Raw genomic sequence first — 17,151 nt, forward strand, 5'->3', positions numbered from 1 at the left:
ACTGTGTTCCTTTATGATTAATATTTTTTATGAGTAAATGAGACACACCATTTGTTCTCTGAGTAAATATGCTGATCAGGAAAGGAAACAGACACTTGGTTTTTGGGTTAATTTTTAGAGCAATCCTAGATAACTTACAAGAACAACTGAGCCCATAAATGTGGCAAATTATTTTCTAATTAATGATAAATGCCAGTCTAACAGCAAGTGAAGAAGAGAAGCACAATAAAGATTACTTAAGTAATGTAGTGTTATGACAACTTAAGTAATGCCACCTATCTGTGGTGATTATTTCTAAAACATACTTAAAATGCAAAAAGATTTTGCATATGTGAAAAAATGTCTCTCACTTGAGTTCTACGTGCAGTGCAATACCTCTTACAGTATTTTAGACACAATCGCAGATGAGAAAGAAACGCAGGAGGTTTTTAGCAAACATGTTCACTCTTTCTCTGAAACTTTTTTGCTCCTTCTTGTTCGTGCCTCTCCACAGTTTTTCCCTTTCCCTGTGACTGCACTGTGAACTGAGATAGCACAGCGAGGAAATGGATCAAATGTTTCATTTCAAAACTGCTGGACTCCATGCCTCTGCCCTGAAGGAACTCTCACTTTCCTAAATTCAAATCTTCACTCTCCACTTGACGTTGCTCCCGCCCTCTCCAGTCCTTTTTCTCTTGTTCTCATTCGTTGTCCTTTGTGCCTTGGAATTTTGTTCCTGTTAAAAAAATTGTTAAGTTATCATGATGTATCTCAGCAATGCCCCCTAAAAAAAAGGTGCAGCCAGATCCTTCTGATATGAAGAAGATTCTTGTCTTGTTCTCCACCAATAGCAGGTTTAGATTTATGGGTCACATAAGTGGTCTTGCTCTCTCCAACTATTAAACACATCCATCGAGCATATTCTCAGTTAATAAGATGAGAAAAACAACTGGTGGTAGATTGCATAGTTACTGCCACTCCTTTAAGTGATTAAATAGCATTTAAGAGGCTTTGTGGTCTTCGCTCATCTCCTTGTTTTTAAATGTACTGATGGGGGATTTCACAGTAGAAGCTTTCGGGATATTTGTGTGTCTTAGCATCAAGGCTGAAAGTCATCCTTTGTATAAAAACTTTTACCGAGTTGAGCTGCAAACTTTAAACTCTTGATGAATTGCTGAGCAGATTGAGCTTTCAGGAGAAATAATGCTCTGCTCTGTCCGGCTCATTTCCTTTGAATTAAATCATGGTGAGGTATTCCCCACGCTCCTTTGAGACGGTACGTTCTGCTTTAACAAGATGCTTGTTAAGTTAAGAGCTTTCCCATGGTTTTCCCAGATTTCAAATATTTTGATTAATTTTATTATTGTTTGGTCTTATTTATTTATTTTATTTTATTAGCATTTGTTAAAGTAATCACAGGTCCTGAATTACAAAAATAAACTTTAAAAAATCTGCATAGAAAAAAAGTTATGCCATGTAAACTTTCTTGCATCCACAACACGCTTTCATTGCCACGCTTATAACCCAAATAAACACAGTTATAGTGTTGCTTTCACCTACAGGTTTCATTTGGTACTAATGAGCTTCTTAAGTGGGCATGGTCTCATATATAGTGTATCCAGACAAACAACTACACACAAACACATGCACACACACACTTTACTAGGTGGTTTTCATGTGCTTCCTGTAGCCTGATCACCATATATTGCACCGCAGCATTCCACCAGAACAATTTATGGATTTTATTAGATTTCTACGGATGTACGCTTGTAGCATTGTTGGAAAACTATGGCAATGTCCAGGCTGAGATTTCTTTGAGGCACACACACACTCACACAGACACACATGCATATGCTTATATATGAGTCCCATCTGCTCTTGAGAGCTATCAAGGCCAGCAACAGCTCAGTCTAATTGGAGTGTAGTCCCTTTGGCTTTCTGGAGTGTAACCATATCTACAGCTTCCAAAGTCTCAGCAGGAAATTCAGAAGGACAGGTTCCTTCCAAGCTCTGCCAACAGGAATATGTGCTTTTTAGCAATTTGCTTAAAAAAAAAAAGAATGAAACACACAAACACACATATATTTTATTATTCCGATTTTGAAAATATGTGCTTCTAGGCATATGTGGACACTCAGCGCATGATTCGCCAGTGACAAAAGCAGCTGGAATCCCAGAAACTCCCCACGAAGACAGAGGGAGACAGGCACGTGTTGCTGTTTACCGTTTGGACAATTAATTTTTTTTAATCGTTTTTAAAAAGTCACAATAAAAGATGAAAGTTTGGCGGTTTGACAAAGGCCTAATTTTATACTCTAAATGTCCAGTGGACACAAACTGAAGACATGGAGTTAACCTAAGCATGGCTGATACACCCAGATATGCTCATATAGCATTAGTGCTGTCTCCCTGGCATGCTAAGAATCCCAACGTCATATCAATTAAGAGGGTGAGGCATGGCAACATTGTCGAGTGCTTGTTCAGAGCCAACTGGGTTGTCACCCTGTTAAACCACAATTGCTGGCACATGTAGAGATTTAAAAGCATTAACTTCAGTATGTAGGCCTGAAAACCACTTCCTCTGCCAGAGTTATGCCCCTCAGCTGTGGACGTCCAAGATAGGTACATTCAGGACTGTATATGTCTGAAGTTTTGCAACACTGATAATCTGGAACTTGTTACAGTAAATGCTCTCAGTAATTCATCTGTTTCTTTCAAAGACTAAGTCCAAACGCTGCTTACAGAGAGATAAGATGCAGATATTGCCCAGCAACATCAGTTTGCTGGTGACTGTAACAGAGCGTGCGAGAAAAGTAAGGTTTCTGATTGGAGGGTCTGCAGGATGCAGTCCTGACTATGCAGAACATATTGTAGTCAGACTACAACACTTCCTCAAAGAATAAACTTCTTCTCTTCTTCAGTTTGCGTTTGTTTGACATAGCAATCGCAGATCACTGTATAGCTAATCCCAATGATTTACAGGTAGTGCAGAATTATTAGGCAAATGAGTATTTTGTCCACATCATCCTCTTCATGCATGTTGTCTTACTCCAAGCTGTATAGGCTCGAAAGCCTACTACCAATTAAGCATATTAGGTGATGTGCATCCCTGTAATGAGAAGGGGTGTGGTCTAATGACATCAACACCCTATATCAGGTGTGCATAATTATTAGGCAACTTCCTTTCCTTTGGCAAAATGGGTTAAAAGAAGGACTTGTCAGGCACAGAAAAGTCAAAAATAGTGAGATATCTTGCAGAGGGATGCAGCAGTCTCAAAATTGCAAAGCTTCTGAAGCGTGATCATCGAACAATCAAGCGTTTCATTCAAAATAGTCAACAGGGTCGCAAGAAGCGTGTGGAAAAACCAAGGCGCAAAATAACTGCCCATGAACTGAGAAAAGTCAAGCGTGCAGCTGCCAAGATGCCACTTGCCACCAGTTTGGCCATATTTCAGAGCTGCAACATCACTGGAGTGCCCAAAAGCACAAGGTGTGCAATACTCAGACACATGGCCAAGGTAAGAAAGGCTGAAAGACGACCACCACTGAACAAGACACACAAGCTGAAACGTCAAGACTGGGCCAAGAAATATCTCAAGACTGATTTTTCTAAGGTTTTATGGACTGATGAAATGAGAGTGAGTCTTGATGGGCCAGATGGATGGGCCCGTGGCTGGATTGGTAAAGGGCAGAGAGCTCCAGTCCGACTCAGACGCCAGCAAGGTGGAGGTGGAGTACTGGTTTGGGCTGGTATCATCAAAGATGAGCTTGTGGGGCCTTTTCGGGTTGAGGATGGAGTCAAGCTCAACTCCCAGTCCTACTGCCAGTTTCTGGAAGACACCTTCTTCAAGCAGTGGTACAGGAAGAAGTCTGCATCCTTCAAGAAAAACATGATTTTCATGCAGGACAATGCTCCATCACACGCGTCCAAGTACTCCACAGCGTGGCTGGCAAGAAAGGGTATAAAAGAAGAAAAACTAATGACATGGCCTCCTTGTTCACCTGATCTGAACCCCATTGAGAACCTGTGGTCCATCATCAAATGTGAGATTTACAAGGAGGGAAAACAGTACACCTCTCTGAACAGTGTCTGGGAGGCTGTGGTTGCTGCTGCACGCAATGTTGATGGTGAACAGATCAAAACACTGACAGAATCCATGGATGGCAGGCTTTTGAGTGTCTTTGCAAAGAAAGGTGGCTATATTGGTCACTGATTTGTTTTTGTTTTGTTTTTGAATGTCAGAAATGTATATTTGTGAATGTGGAGATGTTATATTGGTCTCACTGGTAAAAATAAATAATTGAAATGGGTAAATATTTGTTTTTTGTTAAGTTGCCTAATAATTATGCACAGTAATAGTCAGCTGCACACACGGATATCCCCCTAAAATAGCTAAAACTAAAAACAAACTAAAAACTACTTCCAAAAACATTCAGCTTTGATATTAATGAGCTTTTTGGGTTCATTGAGAACATGGTTGTTGTTCAATAATAAAATTATTCCTCAAAAATACAACTTGCCTAATAATTCTGCACTCCCTGTATATACAATAGACTTGTATATATAGAAACGAGGTGGGTTGGGTTTGCTTTTTAGAATATGAACCTTTTTGTGCACATCTTGCAGGCATCAGCTTCTATGAGAGCCAACACTCACACTATGTCCTTCTTCTCCCTGTCTCGGTGCTCCAATTGGTCACAAGATAATCACAGAAAGTCGCACTACCACAAAGCAGATTATGAAGAACAATGGATTCCAGCAAAGGACAAAAAACAACTAGACAACAGAAAAGATGAGAAACAGCCAAGGAGCATGGGAAGAACCACAAGTAACTAACTAAATAAAGTAACATCAGTCTGATTTTACAGAACCATAGTGGAACATTTTTCCTGACTACAGTTTAAAATAAATCTCTGATTATCTATTATTATCATTTTTATTATTATCCGTGTATGGCATCAATAAAGACAACCTTTAAGTGTGAAATAAATGTTAGCAGGTTTCTTCTTAAATGGCTATATCAGCTCTGGAATGTGTTAAATTCCACATTATGGGGTTAGCGTCTCTAATCATTGTATCACATTCAATCATGATATGTATATAAAACCTTCTTCTCACGTGGGAGGGTACATCTGTGTCTCTCAATCAACGAGCCTGGGAGTTTGAGGGTCCTGTGCAGTATCTAAGCTCATGTGAGGACTTCACTCGTGCCGACAGAGACCTCAGACATCCTGTTCTGACCACCTGCACTCATGTATAACACTTGTATATACTCCTCGCAAGTGCTTTTACTCAGCCAGTTCAAGTCTGAGCAGTCATAACCGTGCAATTGTGGTTTTCACTGCAATGTTCAAACCGTCTGCGCAATACTTCATTTTATGTACATACAATAGTGTCAAACTAAATCAATCAATCAAAAAAAATTAAAGCAGCACCATCAGTACTGCTGCCATTGAGTGAAAGTTTAGTTTAGGTCATTAGTGAAACATTTAGACAGACAGCACTGGCATGAATGATTACACTGAACTAACTGAGCCCCGGACGAAGAATGTGAGTGGTGGTTGGTGAGACAGTCTAATTGATGTTAAATGGAAAAGAAGAAAAAAAGTTCAAATATGTTGTAGACAGAGCTTTCATACATCACACCGGATTCCCTTACATCCCCTTCTTTGTTTAACTTTGGGGGAAATAAATCCCATTGCTTTCTCTGGCTTTCATAACTCAAGCAAAGCTGACTGATGTATTTATTTATGTAATTTTTTTTTGTAATTTATGTAAGTTTCTTTCCCTAATCATCAGTCTTGTTACTGAGTATTCTTCATACACGCATGTATCAACTGTATGAAATGTCAACGTGGTATCTGATCTTACACATGTTCTAAAAACAAAGCTGCCTTTCACACACACACACGTATTTTAATTTTACATGAAGAGATGCCCGGCAGACACATATACTCTAGGCCATCTCTTTTAATTCAATAAAAGCCTATTTTTGTCTATCAGCTTGGCCACTTAAAGGAAAACATCACAGTGATAAAAGCATTTGAAAATGATTTAATGAGCTTTGTTCTTTGTTTGCTTTGACAGGTATATTAAATAGCTCTTAGAGACTGTTATCTATAAACACAGAGGTAGGCAGGGAAAACAAAAGAACTTTATCTAATATGTTGTTTCACCTTGAATGAGAAACATTTTTCTAGCATCTAATTTGGTATATCTGGCTCCAATCAGGGATAATTCAGGCAAACGCAAATGGTTTCGTTTCCTAACATTTAAGATAAACAGCTCTTTGGCCTGGAGGGTCAGCCAAAATCTTTGAAAAAGAGGGGGGGAAAAGGAAAAACAAGAAAGATTCTGTAAGTTTTTTCTTCTGTTGCTCTGGTTGAAACCTTTATTGTTATTGTGTGACTTCCTTTTGAGTTTGAGCACTTGCTTTCCCATCAGAATCAATTAAGGCTCCGAGAAAACAGAGCTGGGCAGCTAAACACCATCCAGAGCTGATCTGTCAGAGTCTATGTCACTGGAGGCTTCTTTGGATTTATTTTAAACGATGCACACCATGGCCAATCATATACAATATATGATAGTATGCAAAGGTCTTGAGCCTGCCCTCATTTCTTTATTTTGCTTCCAAGAAGCCAGACTTTCGTGAAATCTTTAGAAGGCGTCTTGAACAATAGTTGGACTTTCGACCAATAAAGCAGTCCAGTGACCCATGACTCATCCAAATATAAAAAAGGCATCTAACTCAAGTGGTGAACCAGTGTTGGCACTACACATAACAGACAAATTAACAAAGGACCAATATTAAATTGCATTTTTAGGCACTTTGTTACTAGCACAAAAACACATCATTAGTTCCCATTTCTTTGGTTGAATCCATAAAAAAATGCCAAAGATACCACAGTTTGACAGGCATAAAATAGTACTTTGTAGCAACAAGTTCATTTCCAAAGAGCTATAAGCCAAAAACTTAGCACACCACAAAAAAAACAAAAACAACAAGAGGGAAATTGGGAAGTGGAGGACAAAGGAAGAAATAGCAGGCTTAAAAAAGTACGTCTACGGCAGATGAACAGACTCTGAAAGTCATGCCATTAAGAAACAGAAAAAAGAACCAGCAAGGACCTGACAGATGCACCTAGGCCTTCAACTGCTTCATCTACTTTTCAATGAAGCCTCATCAGAAATAGTCTCACTGGAAGGGAAAGGAAAAGAAAGAAGAGCTTTGAATGTCCTTCAGGAGGCCCGGAGAACTATTCCTGAAGGCTGCTTAAAGAAATTATAGGAAAGCTGCCTAAGAGACTGTGTTGAAGAATAAAGGTGATCATACTAAATATTGACTTTCATGCTCATTGAAATGGTACGGCCTGTTTTTTTTTGGGGGGGGGGGGGTTTGCCTGTAAAGCAATTTAAAACATAACAGGAAGAGTAATTTGCCTGATTACAAAGAGCTTTATAATCAGGGGCTATTGAATAACTCATCCACTGCCATCCACATCTACTACAGCTCATAAATATATCCAGGAAAAGCAGTGTCCGAGAATGGGGCAATGTAGACAGGCTGTGAGCTATGGAGATGAAATGTTTAAACCACAAATGATGTGTGTATGCCAGTTATACATTTGAATCGCTTTTCATAACCTTTTCTTTTTCCCCAAAAGTTAGAGGGCTCATTTCTGTTACTGTAGTGGTCCACAAGCCAGGAGCTTAAAGCCAAGATGTTTTCATAACCCTACGTCCCCATCTTCCCTTAGTCCAGGTTATACAAGTTTATGACCCTTGGATGAGCTGTGGAGCATAGGTTGATGATGCCAGGCTGAGCTGTTGCTGTTATTCCTTCCACCAGACAGCACGGCTGTGCAAACACAGAGGCAAATGTTATTTCCTCAGAGACTAAAGCACAGGCCAATAATATGTGCCAGAGAAATTAATCATAAATATTACTCAGATTTTGGAGGTTTTGATTTAAAGGTGGCAGGGCTTTAACCTTTTAATAAGATTGTTTTTCCCCATCAGCTCTTACATGATGCTAAGTTGAACCAGCCTAATCTTTAGTGTTGCACTGGGACTGTCCTTCGTTTTCTCAATTTATTTGGCATTTTCATGATATTATTCTTAGGCGATAGGCAAAATAAAAGATGGACATAGGCACCACGACATAACCCTCTGGTTAGCCTACTGCTACATCTTTAAGTACGAGAGAGCACCATTGTCTTTTTGACTGTTTCTAAGACCATTTAACCACATTAACAACTTTACAGACATTGCTTAACTATACCTGAGCAGAAATGACCAAATGTTAGACTGTATATTTGAGAACAGATCACAAAGTCCTGTCTACCAAGCTTCATCTTCATCTCTGGCTGTTGGACCTTTATTAGCTACTATATATCCAATTTTCCACCCTCTGGATTCTGACAGAAGCAATCCTGAGTATGTATAAACAGTTTATTGCAGTATCTTTAACAGTGCAGGGGATAAATAGACTGATATCAATGCTCGATCGATAAAAGGAGTAAAGAAGGAACAGTTATTATAATCCGCTAAGGTGCTATATGATGACATACAGAGTTGATGTGATTGAAATATTGGTGTTCCTAATTTCGATTAACTTTTACTGTGTAAACAAAACAAAAAATATTTACATTTACAAACATTTACAAACATTTACTCATTAGCTTCTAAACCTGCAGCTTATGTTAGATTCAATAAGTGGGGCAAATTAGTGTAAAGACAGAACGGTCAGAATGATTAAAAGAAGGATCTGCTAATGCTTATTTTCAATAGGGGCTAATGCACTCCACCAAGAGAAGCACAAAAGAAAAACAATCAGATCAAATTTAACAAATAAAATAACACGGATCAGTTATTCCATCATATAAACCTGAAAACCATGCAAAAATGAAGCTTTAGGAATTGTAGCAGACAAAATCTGACCCAGCTGCGTGATAATGAGGTTACCAGTTCCAAGACGTAACTGTGCACATCACTTTTTTTTAGCCCCAGCAGATTGATTAAGGCTGCAGGTTTTTATTAAAGTCAGTATCAGTATTGTGACATTCAGAGACTAATCGCACACACTTTGGATTCATCCGAGACTCATCCATTGATGCACATTCATTGCTGCACTAAGTATGACCTTAAACCAGGAAATTGTCTGCTGGGAAAGAAAACTAAGGTCCATTTTCCCATTTACACTTCTATGCATCCTGAAATCTTTCACAACCAGAGGAGCTTCACCCCGCTGGTTGTGTCTCAGATCTGACTCTTGACTTGTAAAATAGGGTCAAAATGGGTGAACAGGTGCACAGCAGCTTGAGGTACTTTTAGCAGACTGGGATGATAAAAACAGAGCAGGCAGACAAACTTTCGGAGTGTTTTGTGTAACGGCTGTGTCCACTTTTATCCGGTTTTTGGCCTTCTGGAGATATCATGAGGGTGCAGAGTCTGATTGTGTCCCCAACCCAAGATATTCCTAGTCAACTTGTAGTTGATGGTTAAACATAATCGTAACGTTAACAATGTTTTATTTTGTAATAATTAGCTGCCTTCTAGTAAAAAAATACCAAAGTCATTCTTCCAGACGACGCCATTTAAGGTAAAACATCAGTGCAGCGAGTGTGGAGCAGAGTTCACCAGATGAACGTTATCAGTCAGGAGGATAAACAAAGAGACAAGCTTAAGTCCGGTTAGATGGACTTCTCCATCTCTCAGCTGATAAGAAAGATGGGAGTGGAGGCGGCTGCGATCATTACACACATGAACTCCCCATCCCACCAGGGAAGTAAGGACGAACACTTGGAGTTTAGTGATTTCAATAGGAGGCATGCACTGTGTTTTGCAATTTTATTCAGAAGTACTCGTGACATGTCACAATTTGACCCTTACTTTGGACTTTATGAAGGCAAGAGGTGCCATGACGATAGAAATATGGCGCCTCAAATGCTTTGTGTGGCTTTAAGAACACTGAGCAGGTAGAGAAATTTACTAAAATGAATGACAATTTAACAAAAGTAAAATCACACCTAACTGCAGACATTGCTGTGCTCTGTTTCTGAAAACTTTGTTCTGAGGCACTAATTTGAACATTTGCGTAGTCTGCTGTTTATTCAGAAGAAACGGTTGTCCATTTCTTGTTGTTTTACATCTTGCAGCCAAAGTGGGTTGCCTAAAGCTTAAAGTAAGCAAACTGCGTGTTGGGTAGCAATTAAATGCACATTAGCTGACAGATATTTGTTTACACCAGCTGTTAGCCTTGTGAAGACAGAATTTCAGCTTCCACATATAAACACAGATGAGCAGGTTGGTTATCTCACTTTCCATCAGGTTAGCCATCCATGGATCCAAATAAATCGCCTCTCCATCACACACTGAAGGAGGTCTCAAACATGTCTGGATTTGGGACCGTGCTAATAGGATAAGTTTTATAAACAGACAAAGAATTGTGTATTTTGTTTATGCTGAGAAAATAGGCTTAGATGAATTCTGGGTTACGTCCTCATAAACTGAGCTTAGGATAGCCCAAACCAGCCCAGTGTGTCTGACTGTATTCTCTAAATTGTTCCAGTACAAATAAATCAGCTACAACTTCCTACTTCTCACAGTGGAAATGTGCGTGTGTTGTTTGCTTCTACTCTTTGCTGAGTTACCTCCTTGTTGTTTACCTTGAGATGAAGTACTGAGTGCCGGGTCATCAGTGTCCCACTTCTTCATCAATCATCCTATGCCTCCATCCGTGCATCCATCGGCTCTGGAAAAACACTCACACTCCTCAGATTCTGGGGTGCAGTCATATGTGCAACAACAACATGATGCTGCAGGAACGCACACATTCCTCAAATTCCTCTGAATTTGTGTGTTTGTGTGAAAGTTTGTGTCGAGACAGAGGGGGAAAGAATAAAGGCAATTAAACGTGGTGAGTATGAACAGTTGTCAATGCAGAGGAGAGTAAAAGAAAAGAGGAAACTGTATTTTATAATCAGGTAAAGAGGTTGAGATAAGCTGCTTTTAAGGAGGCGAGGTGAGGAAAGCAGAGGAAGGGTAAAAAAAACGAAAAAGGGGAGGAGGAGGGGGAGAAATGTGAGAGGAGAGCTAGAGGAGAGTTAATGCTTATCAAACAAACAAATCTCACACTCTCACACCTGTGCCACGGGCCTGTGTGGGTTCTCTTTCCATTTATACCTGTTATGAAATTGAAATGAAGCTATATTGACATAATCTCCCATCCTATAGTGCTCATAGGTTATTTCACTGGTTAACTTTCACATTGCTATCATCTGGTTTTTAGCCTTAATTAGCCGTTTGTCTCAAAAACCCTTTTAGCCAAATACAGGCATGTCTCAGAAACTACTCGGGTCTTTCCCCCCTCCAGTGTTATATTAATATTTTGGTGTGAGGTAGTGTTGCTTTTATTAAGTCAGGCCAGGGCTTTCTGGGATTTTATGTGTGGTGATGACACAAATCACCTAGAAGCCTGTCAGTGAGCTGTAACGTCAAGTCCAGAATATATAAAAACACTGATCATTATGCAGATAGGCTGTGCAGACGGACAGATGATAAGCAGCCAAACATTTGTGGATAATTATTTGAGAAGATTTGTGAAAATGACCTGTGCAGCAGCAAGGTGTTAATTAACATAGAAAAATCTTCCGGGAAAAAGATTTTTATCTTTTTAAGCACCTGCTGCCTTGCAGAAAATTTGACAAGTGTGTAAAGAAGGCTTCTTTGCAAGCATACATTAAAGTAACCACGCATGGACCTAAGAAAGCAGTTCATTATAAAGTAGATGATAGAAATTACTTTTACTTTGCATGAACAAAGACATCTGCAAAACCCGACAAGCCTCAGATGTGATGAAACATGGAGGCTCATTCCTTGAATTTATCACACTGTGTTCTTGTAGCTCTTTACATAGTCACAAAAAGGGGGAGAAAAGAGGAAAGTAGTTCTCTACTTGAATGTCCCGAGCTGATGTTTAAACCTCAATGTGTTCCAGCCGTGCAGAGCAAAGCAGAGACATCTTGATGTTTCCACTCAGAAATCCTATCCGCCTTTGTTTTAAGTACGTATGTGTGTGCACATGTGAACGACCATACATTCTGGTCATTTTTTTTCTCCTTCTCATGACCTTCTCTCTATAAGTCGGGTCTAATTCCAGTTGCTCCACATCCTGTCCTCTCCTTTGTCGCGATCGACCAATCGCTCTCCCGTTTCAGGCCAGGAGATCCATGCAATTATTTTTTACTGAAGCCCTTATTTTTTTCTGGGTTTTTTTTTTCATTCCGCAAACAAAACAAGAACTAAAAACAGATGTAGTGGTTTGTTTTAGACATGCAAAGCAGCTGAAACCAACCCCAAGGAGTGGGTGTGATATCCCATGAGTCTCTGGGGCCATGCACATTCTTTTGGCCGAGCCCAGATACTAACACTCACCTTCAATTACGCTCTGTGACTAAGTGCAGTCCCATTGTAAACACATTGTTTCTTGTTTCCCAGATAAGACAAACATAAGGGATGCTATTATGTGGTCTTTTAATGCCACAGAGGATTGTGTGAATCGCTGTCTTTTTAGTTTACAGGACAGAGGAGAGACACATAAATGCAAAAGACGAAAAGATGAAAAATGATACTGATTTAAGATCAATCGGCAGCAATTCTTAACGCCTTCATGAATATGCGACCCATGTTGTTGTACTTACCTGGTGTATGTTTCAAATGACTAAAACATGCTATTCAAAACATGTGGGCCTACTTTAAATCATTATTATTCACTTTTCCTCTTGATACCTGAGGACCACTTTAGCCTCTGTTCCAGAAACTCACTATTTAAGTAAATAAATCTTAATAATTAATGATAATTATAATACAAATGTTATTATTTCTACTAATAAAGTAGTAAATTTGGATTTTATGAGTGTTCAGTTTTCAAAGATCAGTCTTTTTTTATGGCAATGGACATTAAATAGGACAATCACCTGCACTATAAGAAAAACGATAAGAAAAACTCAGTTGCACTTTCACCAAGTGAAGCTGAAACAGCTCCAATCGTAGGCCTGATTCAGTAATACCACATAGACAGAGGATTTTGATGTTCTCATGACAGCTCTGTTTGGTGCTGCTGTCACACACTGACTGAGTCATCAACCAAAGAAAAATAATTATTTACAATCGGTCGGTACTTCTGCAGATCCACTTTTACTTCGTAAGCACTCGAAAGGGAAAACTTGTCTTGGTGAATGCTCACCGAGACGCCTGAAATCCTTAAACAACCAAGGAAAGCATTTTTTGAAACAATAACTGATATCTGGTCAATTTGCCTGTGGCTTCTGAATTACATGGGTCCCTCCTTGTATATTTTAGTTTGTTTTTGCAAGAAAAGCCATTCATCATAAATGCAGACATGTCTTGTATTACAGCCAGTTTTTTTTTTTTTTATCCGTAAATAGGCTTTTCTTAACTTTTCCTTTCATGCAACATTTTACAGTACTGTAAAATCTAAAAATGGGAAAAGATCAAAACTGGATATTGACATAAATAAAGAACGTTGTTACCCAAAGGATGAGTTTCTTTTAAATAGTAACTGACTTTCAAAAAAAGTTACACTGAAGATAAAAACTGCTGTGAGCTAAAGTAGCAGTATCACATGTCCTGTATGAATTTCTGAATTGATCAGCTGATACAACATGTAAAGGAACAGTATCTGTAAATCTACATACACTGTTTCTCTGTTGCTGCATCACACGTTATGTGCATTAGGCTCTATTTCTCTAACAATGGTATAAAGATTCCAGGATGCATTAAGGCCACTAAAAAGTGAGAAACTATTTCCCTCACTGACTGAAATGCAAAAAACCAGATGGAAAATTTTCTGGACAACAAATTGAAAACACGTACCCATATATTATCTCTGTGTCCTGTTGAGAGATGAGTGGTGCTCACTGCAAAATTTCAAATGACGAAACTTAGTATTTTTGTAATTGTAGGATATGTATTACCTATCCAGGACTCTTGCTAATAATAGCAAAATGCGGTCATGTTAAAAATCCCATCCAGCAAGTTTTTTTCCCCTCCCTTTCTCTCTTCAAGCATCATGTCACGTCGCTGTGTGCTGTGTATTTGCATCTCTCCATGCTCTCACACTGGACATCTTGTTTAAAGTTCATACAAATGATTGAATGCTAAATAAACTTTAAAAAACCGCATTCAGGCGGCGAGATATGTCTTGCGAACCCCCTTTCTATCACAACTCGGAGACAGAAATCAAGCAAAAAGCACGTGCATACAACTGAAATGTTTTGTAATCTGTCCACTTTCCACAGCTGTTTCCATACCGCTCTGACCACAAAGCCTCTTTGTGAAAAAATATAACAATTTGTCCATGCATCATACAATAAAACATGAAAAGGCACGCTCAAAATAATGACTGATTAAGGCTTTTCAGAAGCAGCACTTTCATGCTACGCGTGGGTCTTCTGGCTGATCAATACAACACTGAGCTGGACGGAGTGAAGAAGTCGTCATCTGGATCCAATGAGCTGCTTAGAGAAAGTCTGCTTGTTGAACTTGTTGAAGGGGCTTCCTGACAGAGTTACACAAACTCTCTTCTCTGATTCTTCTGTTCTTTGTTCTGTCCCTCTTATTCATTTACCTTCCCGTGCCTTCTGCTCACAGGTTCTTTCTGATCTGTTGTACTCCATCTCCTTTCTCCTTTTTCTTCTTCAGTCAATCTCCCACTTTGAATGGGAAATGTGGTTCTAATCAGACACTTCGCTAAGCCAGTCTGTCTTGGCCAGACACTCTCAAAAGCACCTCACATTTGTTCTGAACTGGTTTTCAAACCCAGCTTGTAGTTTGGAAACACAGTATGAAGCTTTCTCTTTCAAAGCTGGTGGACTTTGATGTGCTTGAATGAAGTGTTTCTCCTTCAATCACCTTTTATATATTTTTCCATTTCAGCCACTGGGGTTCTGCAAGTTCCTCCAATCGGTTCCTTCATGTTTGGATTACTGACAATCAGTGTTGGGATGCATTACACATTACTGATTACTTTTCCTAAAAGCAATGCAGTACTTCTCCCAGAAAATTAATTTGTTAAACTATTTATTAGATTACTTTCATGTTACTCTAACGAGGGCACAAAAGATGTGTCTTTAAGTTTTTATGCATGCAAAAAAAGAGACAACACAAAGCCACGATGAAAACCAGCTCAAAGAGACTTTAAAGCCACAGCCATTCTACTTTAGAAACATGGACAGGTAGAGTGCTACAGTGCTGTAAGTCTGACCTCTATGACTGTGTGTGTTAGCTGCTGAAGTTTGGGACCTTGCTGCTAGACTGGGGTTGGCCTATAATCAGCTTTAGCATCACTCTGAATTCTTTGCTAGCTCTGTGTTAGCATGCTGTCTGTGCAGATACTTACAAAATTGTGGAATTCTGGAAACAGCTTGAATTTCCCCATCATGCTCCTGTCCTTTAACAAAAACAAAACTAATGCCAGCATCTCCACTGCTCAAAAGGTGTAGACCGCTCCGTCTTTGTCCTCCTCTATGCAAATGAACTGAGTGAGCAGGAAGAAGGAGGAGTTTGGCTGATCTGGTTTTCTTTCTATTCACCTCACCAGGTAACTGGAGAGCTTTTGTAACACAAGTAATAACATAATTCTAACTGTAAGAATTTAGTAATGCCTCACAGTACTGCAAAATGTTATGTGATTACTTTTGCTGGTTACACCCAACACGGTTAATATTAATTCAAAAGAAACAGCAGTGCTTTTATGCATTTTAAGCAACTAGAGGATGTAATAATAATAATACATTTTAAAAAATGAGCAAAACTGGACTCGTGAGTACTAGTAATTTAATTCATTCCCCACTGTTACTTTTACAAAAGAAAAAAAGCACAAAAACATGTACTATTGCAGCCAGAAAAAATACAACGAGCCAAAGAAAACAACACTGGGTTAACTCAGTGCCACACATGAGATCTATTAGTCAAAAAAAAATGCACTTGACATCTATGCTGCTGCAAACACAGCCATTGCTGGGTACATAATTGTTTCATTTATCGTTTTTACTGCCTTTTTACATGATTTTCGTGGAGTTGCCTCTACAATCAGAAGCAGAAATCATCTTGAGATCTGTGAAGGCTTTCTGCTAGGAATTAGTGTGTGTGTGTGTTTGTATAACACAGCGGGTTAGTGGTTGGGTTTGGACAGGCAGGATCAGCTGTATCATGTAAAGCTCTCCAAACAATAAACTCACTGTTTTAAACTTGCTTCCCAAAATCCTTATGAGAAGGGCAGTCTTTCTCCCACATAGTGTGCTCTGTCATCACCTCATCCACTGCTGCATAAACGCTGGCTTAATTGGAAAAAAAAAATCCAACATGGGCAGCAATTTTTCCCAAAGTCTCAAAACAAAACAAAACAAAAAAAATGTTTTGCTGACCAAAGAAGCCAAAACACAGAAAAAACCCCAACAACAGAAGCCCCAAATTTCTGACCAAGTAATCATCTCATCCATGTTGGTACCTTCTTGCTGTCATCATGGTCTGGAGTCAGTTTATTAGATCTTCCTCACTTACACCCTGAAAATGCTATAGTCAATCCTTTCCTCCTTTCTTCCTTATTTAAGTAGAATTTTTTTTCTGCTCTTGTCACTTTGTGCCTGTGTGTTAGATTTGGCCATTGATTCTTGTATTATCAAAGTTTTTTTTCCATCTGCTTCACCTAGTGGGTAAAAGTGTCTTCAGGGCGTAGGAGGTTGCAAAAAAAATGCTTTTTTTGTATGTGTGGGTCTGTGTGTATGTGTGTGTGTGCAAAGCCGAGGTCAAGGGAGGCACATGGGAACGTCAGTCACGGTGAAAGAGCAAACTAATCTCCACCGTGGTTTGGCCTGATGAGGGCGTCGTGTAAACAGACTGTAATTAATGGCAGACATTGCTTCTTAATTCACGTTCTCTCCCACCGGTCTTTCTGCATCCTCAACCCGTCTCTTCATGGCTGTCTGGGGCTACCCATGTTAGTGCTTTTGCCTTATTTTCTGTCTGTCTGTCTTTGCAGGCCTCAGCACCCTTGTTCAGACCTAATCTGTCTGTCTGTCAGTGCCTGGTAATTGGAGCTGTTTAGGTGGTCATCCAGCCCAGGTGGGCGGGCTGGGGGAGTGTGTCTG

At 39.4% G+C, this 17,151-nt stretch overlaps 1 long non-coding RNA gene across 1 annotated transcript; it reads right to left on the bottom strand.

Moving 5' to 3' along the window:
• Nucleotides 1–233: 233 nt before the first annotated feature.
• Nucleotides 234–15,519, bottom strand: LOC309716437. Its single transcript, XR_014279432.1, has 3 exons — nt 15,402–15,519; nt 10,648–10,733; nt 234–715 (listed from the first exon to the last, which is right to left on the bottom strand). It is a non-coding gene; the product is annotated as an uncharacterized lncRNA (long non-coding RNA).
• Between the last annotated feature and the right edge of the window lie 1,632 nt (nt 15,520–17,151).

Source organism: Aulonocara stuartgranti, assembly GCF_965226115.1.
Source record: "Aulonocara stuartgranti genome assembly, chromosome: 11".
In the NCBI taxonomy this organism is placed as follows: Eukaryota; Metazoa; Chordata; class Actinopteri; order Cichliformes; family Cichlidae; genus Aulonocara; species Aulonocara stuartgranti.